Source organism: Rattus rattus, chromosome 1 (genome assembly GCF_011064425.1).
Source record: "Rattus rattus isolate New Zealand chromosome 1, Rrattus_CSIRO_v1, whole genome shotgun sequence".
Lineage (NCBI taxonomy): Eukaryota > Metazoa > Chordata > Mammalia > Rodentia > Muridae > Rattus > Rattus rattus.
Window position 1 is genome coordinate 57,584,909 of NC_046154.1, and position 6,084 is coordinate 57,590,992.

Below are 6,084 nucleotides of genomic sequence, written 5' to 3' on the forward strand. Positions count from 1 at the left end.
CATACCAATACTCTCCAAATTTTTGCAAAAAATAGAAACAGAAGGAACACTACCCAATTCCAAGTCACAATTAAGCTTATATCTAAATCACACAAAGACCCAACAAAGAAAGAGAAATTCAGACCAATTCTCTTAACAATATCAATGCAAAATTATTCAATAAAATTCACACAAACCAATCCAAGAACACATCAAAATGATCATCCATCATGATCAAGTAGGCTTCATCACAGTGATACAGGGATATGGACATCCATCACCATAATCCACTATATAACAAACTCAAAGGAAAATAAAACACATAATCATCTCATTAGATGTTGAGATGATAGCACAAAATTCAACATCCTTCATCTTAAAAGTCTTGGAAACATCAGGAATTCAAGGTCCATACTTAAACATAGTTAAAACAATATACAGCAAACTAGTAGCCAACATCAAACTGAATGGAGAAAAACTTGAAGTATTCCCACTAAAATCAGGGTCTAGACAAGGCTGGCCAGTCTCTCCCTACCTATTCAATATAGTACTTAAAGTCCTAGCCAGAGCAATCAGACAACAAAAGGGGGTCAAAGAGATACAAAGGGAAAAGGAGAAGAAGTCAAAATATCACTATTTGCAGATGATATAATAGTATAATTAAGTGACCCCAAAAGTTCCACCAGAAAATACCCAAGCTTAATAACCAATTTCAGCAAAGTGGCTGGATATAAAATTAACTCAAACAAATCAGTATCCTTCCCTCTACTCAAAGGATGAACAAGCTAAGAAAGAAACTAGGAAACGACACCCTTTACAATAGTCACAAATAATATAAAATACCTTGGCATGACTCTAACCAAGCAAGTGATTGATCTGTATGACAAGAATTTCAAGTCTCTGAAGAAAGTTGAAGAAGATCTCAGAAGATGGAAAGACCTCCCATGCTCATGGATTGGCAGGATTAATATTGTAAAAATGGTCATTTTGCCAAAAGCAACCTACAGATTCAATGCAATCCCCATCAAATTCCATCTGAATTCTACATAGAGTTAGAAAGAGCAATTTGCAAATTCATTTGGAATAACAGAAAACCCTGGAGAGCAAAAACTATCCTCAGCAATAAAAGAATTTCTAGGGGAATCACCATCCCTGATCTCAAGTTGTATTACAGAGCAAAAGTGATAAAAACTGTATGCTATTGGGCAAAGACAGGCAGGTAGATCAATGGAATAGAATTGAAGACCGAGAAATGAACCCACACACTTATGGTTACTTGGTCTTTGACAAAGGGGCTAAAACTATCTATTGGAAAAAAGATAGCATTTTAAACAAATGGTGCTGGTTCATCCTGAAGTAAGCATGTAGAAGAATGCAAATTAATACGTTCTTATCGCCCTGTACAAAATTCAAGTCCAAGTAGATCAAGGACCTCCACATAACACCAGATACAATCAAACGGGTAGAAGAAAAAGTGGGGAAGAGCCTTGAACATATGGGCACTAGGGACAATGCAAATCAAATAACCCTGAGAATCCACCTCATATCGGTCAGAATGGTTAAGATAAAAAACTCACGTGACTTCTGCCTTCCTCTTCCTCTTCCTCTTCCTCTTCCTCTCCTCTCTCCTCTCTCTCTCTCTCTCTCTCTCTCCTCTCTCTCTCTTCCTTTCTTCCTCTCCTGGCTTGACACACACACACACACACACACACACACACACACAAAAAAAAAAAAAAAAAAAAAAAAAAAAACAAAAAAAAAACCTCACGTGACAACAGATGCTGTTGAGGATGTGGAGAAAGAGGAACAGTCCTCCAGTGTTAGTAGGATTGCAAGCTGGTACAACCACTCTGGAAGTCAGTGTGGATGTTCCTCAGAAAACTGGACATTGTACTACCCGAGGAACCAGCTATACCTTTCCTGGGTATATACCCAAAAGATGCTCCAACATACAACAAAGATTCATGCTCCACTATGTTCATAGCAGTCTTATTTATAAAAGTCAGAAGCTGGAAATAACCCAGATGTCCTTCAACAGGAATGGAAACAGAAAAAATGGTATAGTTACACAACGGAGTACTACTCTGCTATTGAAAACAATGACTTCATGAAATTCATAGGCAAATGGATAGAACTAGAACATGTCATCCTGAGTGAGGTAACCCAACTGCAAAAGAACCCATATGGTACACACTCACTAATAAGTGGATATTAGCCTAAAAGCTCAAAATGTTTCAGTCCTTCTTACAAGCAGGGACAAAAATATTCATAGAAGGAGATACAGAGACAAAGTTTGGAGCAGATACTGAAAGAAAGGTCACACAGAGACTGTCCCACATAGGGATTCAGCCCATATACACACAGTCACCAAACCCAGACACTACTGTGGATGCCAAGAAGTTCTTGCTGATACGAGTTAGATATAGCTGTTCCATGAGAGGCTCCGACAGAGCTTGACAAATACAGAGGTGGATGCTTGGGGCCAACCATTGGCCTGAGCATGGGCACCCTAATGGAGGAGAGAGGGAAAGGACTGAGAGAACTGAAGGGTTTTGCAACCCATAGGAAGAACAACAACATCAACCAACCAGAACCCCAAGAGCTCCCAGGGTGTAAATCCCAACTAAAGTATACACATAAAGAGACCCATGGCAACAGCTGCATGTGTTGCAGAGGATGGCCTTATCTGTCATCAATGGGAGGAGAGGCTCTTGGTCCTATGAAGGCTAGATGCCCCAGTATAGGGGAATGCCAGCGAGGTGAGGTGGGAGTGTGTGTGTGTGTGTGGGAGTACCATCATAGAAGCAGGGGTTGTAGCGATAGGATAAAGGGTTTGTGGAAGGGAAACCAGGAAATGGGATAACATTTAAAATATAAATAAATAAAATATCCAATAAAAATATCACACACACACACACACACACACACACACATACACACACACACACACGAGTGGCCTGGGGATATGTTCCCTTGGCTTTGGGTAAACACTATTGTGGAGAGCATGTTTCTGCTGCTGCAATTTCTGTTGCTGCTTATTCCAAAGTTGTTGTCCATCTGAGTAAATAAAGCTTCCCAGAAACATGATACACTTCTCAAATTTCCAATGCTCATTAGAAAAGAACAATGTATGTTAAAAAGTATTGCAGCTACTCAACAAGAATGCATATTAAATAAATATTGGTGTTTACAAAATAATGGAAACCTCATCCACTGGCATTTGATTTTTCAATTTAAGTGTGTCAAAAAAATCTCTATTTGTGGTCCTGTGACTCCTAGAGAATCCTCTTTTCCTCCCTTTAAAATGTGTCTTATCAAGAACAAAGAGATAATCCTCCTTCCCTCCTCTAACCAAAGAAGTGAGACTTTGAGAGAATATGCATTTTTGACAATTGAAACTTTAGGAAGATAAGTACACACCCAAGAGTTAAAAGATCCTTATTCATTTTCTTTGAAAAAAATCTATGGTTTTAAATTATTGGACTGTATTTTTCAGGGTTCTCTGTTGTGTGTTTATATCGTGAGTCATTGTTTATATAATTTAATTAACATCGGCCAGGCCAGTGCAGGCACACTGAAGTACTGTCTTAAAGCATTTACTTGAAAAGTCTCCTTGTCCCTGAGCTGTCATTTCTTAACATGATGGATAATGGATAGAAATGATTATCCTGAACAAGGTTAGACAGCTTAAATGATTAGAGCTTCAAAGAATTACCAGCCTTGGCTAAACATCTTATTTTTCACAATGCATTATTAAAGGAAAATGTCATAGAGACTGGTATGAATATGGAAACTCTCTTAAAACAGTTCCATTGTCTATGACAGGTGAGCTGTCACTTAAATGAGCTTGCCACACAATACCTCATCAATCTTTCTACCAAAGTGACTTAAAACACCTTTGAATGTTCAATGTCAATGCAGAACACATGTAAGTAGAACTATTTTGGGCGGTTCTTTACATGCCAGGGTCTTGATTCATCCCTGACACACACAACATCATGTGTCTCCCCATTACATAAACATCCATGGGTTCTCTAATTGTTGCTTTCTGACAGTAAGGATTCAGTATGCTCCCACAGCTGTGATTCTGTTATGCCACTTAGGTCCTCTCCCTGGGCCTCCTGAGGAATGTCATTGGGCTGTCTTTTGAAAGAATTTACAACCTTTGTTTTATAAGGACATTTTTATTGTTCAATAAATTGTTTTACTTTTATGTCCAATATTGTAAATGGCGAGGAGAGGATGGAAAACTGCAAGAACAATAAAATATCCAAAGAATAAGCAAATCAATTTATAAGCTTTATGTTTTCAGAGCTACTTCTCAGCACACAGCAAGCACAGCAACCAAAAGACATCTGTGCTGATGCTCTTTAATTTCTGCCTAGGACCTGAGAAGAGGCTCTATCTCCTTCTTATGGTTAAATGAACTTCTTTTAGTTCTTCCTCTCAAACGAATTTTAACTCCATAGCAGTGAATAATATTTCACAAATGTTTAAATGAATTTTGTAAATGCAATTACAATAAATCTAAAGAAATTGCTAATATTAAGGCAGATGTGTAGAGCTTACCATTCTATTACAGTGCATGTTCCATATTTAAAGTGGACGAAATATTACCTCAGAATGATGATTTGTGGAGTTACAATTAGATTACATATCAGAATACTTGGCAGAAGAAAATAGTCTCTTCCCTATCCAGAGGGTCATCATCCATATTTTCACTTACCAGTGAACATGGTTGGTAGTATGGAGAGAGAAGAAAGGAGGCATTCATTACTGCATATTGTATTAATCTTCCATTTTATTGCTAGTTGTTGCTTTTATATTTCTGAACCAATTTTAGAAGCTAAGCTTTATTATAAAGGTATATACATAGGAAAATTTTATATATAAATAATCTAGTCTATTAGAAAAAATAATCAAAACCCAAAACCAAAACAAAATTACAATGACAGAAACCAAGAATGCTTGTTTCTGACTTTCATGAACCATGACTATGGTTCATGAAATCATGTACCTATTTGAGATAGGTAGGGCTCAAAACTGTTAAAACAAACACAACTCATGTGTGCTGTTCCTGACTCTACATCCTTAAAACAACTCTATAGTCACCCTGGGAGTCTCCATCACCTGCATGCATTGTTCCTGTGCAGTAATGTTCAATATTTGAAATTTATTTTAGGCATTTTTTCACATATAGCAACTAATTCAGGATCTGTTTTATGTTTTTTTAGTCATTTTCTTGTTTGATAATTTCATAGATGTATATCATATATTTTAGTCAAATACATCCCAGTAATCTTTCCTTGTAATTCTTACTCTATCCTGACCCCACCACCATTTTATTCCAATTTTATGTATACTTTTTATTGGATATTTTATTTATTTACATTTCAAATGTTATCCCCTTTCCTGGTTCCCCTCCAGAACACCCCTATGTCATACCCCCTCCCCCTGCTTTCTACCCACCCACCTAATCACTCCTGCCTCTCTGCTCAGGCATTCCCCTACACTGGGTCATTGAGCTTCCACAGGACCAAGTGCCTCTTCTCCTGTTGATGCCAGATAAGGCCATCCTCTGCTACATATGCCATGGGTCACTCCATGTGTATTCTTTGGTTGGTAGTTTATTCCCTGGGAGCTCTGGGGGTGGGGGGGTCTGGTTGCTTGATTTTGCTATTCTTCCTATGGGATTGCAAACCCCTTCAGTTCTTTCAGTTCTCTCCCTACCTCCTCCATTGGTAGGGAGTCCTCAGTCATTATACTGAGTCCCCATGCTCAGTCCAATGGTTGGCCGTACGCATCCACCTTTGTATTTGTCCAGCTCTGGCAGATCCTCTCATAAGACAGCTATTTCAGGCTTCAGTTCCTGCTTGAGGTTGCTGACTTGAGTTTCTGTGCTGATTTCCTTCAATAATGGACTTCAGTATGGAAGTGAAAGGTAAATAAAATTGTGTTCCCCAAGTTGCTTTTGGTCATATTGATTTTTATCACACTACAAAGCAAAAGAGTACCTCTAGACTAGATCCACTGAATCAGACATTCTACGGTTTCCATCCAGCTCCCTGTGTTCTATGAGCCCTCCAGCTAATTCTGATCCTAACT